Consider the following 837-nt stretch of genomic DNA (forward strand, 5'->3'; position numbering starts at 1 on the left):
TTGAATATAAAAGAAGTTGAAGACCACTTCTCTCTCCTTCTTGGCTGACTATCTAAAGCATAGCTAGAAAAAGAAGAACCACTGAACCTATTACAAACTCCACTGTCACCCAGTGACTCCATGAACACAAAACGCCCTGATGCTTTCAAAGTTCAATTGGTAATACGAGGATGCCAGCTTTTCCAAGTTAGGTCCGTCAAAGTTTTTCAATGTCAACATGAGAGTTGAACTTGTGGAGGTGTCAGAAAGCAAGCTAAACCCTTCATAGAGAGTATTAAAATATGGAAACCCTTTTGGTGACTCACTGTCCTAAGGTTCTATGGTGTGATGGTTAGCACTCTGGACTCTGAATCCAGTGATCTGAGTTCAACTCTCAGTAGAACCTAGTTACTTGACTTTAGCTTGTGGTACAGAAAGCAAATTTTGTTTATGGTTGTACCAGTGAAGTGTCTTTGAATTCGATGCCTTATAGTATGATTGGTGTCTAATGTCAAGGATAAGTAAAGCTCACTTAAGCTTTCCCTACACATTTTTTTGGCAATTGTCTTGTTCAAGTTCCACCCAAGTTTCTGCCCCTTGACAGATTCATAGAGTCCTTTAATGGGTTTTTATGTTTCTCTAAATGGATTCGGATTTTAAAATAAAAACTAGTAGGGACCAGGAATTTTATATGTAAAGTTTATTGTGTTATGTGTGAGAAATACGTCCCTCATTAAAAAAAGGCATGTGATAAATTCAATGTGATGAGGCCAATCTTCAGAAGTGGGCTTTGGCATATTTCTGGTCTTTTCCAAGCAGCTGGTCATGGCACAACGCTGCCTATAGCGTAGTAAAAGT

The 837-nt window shown here is 38.7% G+C and overlaps 1 non-coding gene across 1 annotated transcript; it reads left to right on the plus strand.

Annotated features, from left to right (window-relative positions):
- The first annotated feature begins 313 nt into the window (after positions 1-313).
- Positions 314-385, plus strand: trnaq-cug. Its single transcript has one exon. It is a non-coding gene; the product is annotated as a tRNA-Gln (tRNA).
- The last annotated feature ends 452 nt before the right edge of the window (positions 386-837 follow it).

The sequence above is a fragment of the Cyprinodon tularosa genome, unplaced genomic scaffold (genome assembly GCF_016077235.1).
Source record: "Cyprinodon tularosa strain WSP-4 unplaced genomic scaffold, ASM1607723v1 ctg319, whole genome shotgun sequence".
In the NCBI taxonomy this organism is placed as follows: Eukaryota; Metazoa; Chordata; class Actinopteri; order Cyprinodontiformes; family Cyprinodontidae; genus Cyprinodon; species Cyprinodon tularosa.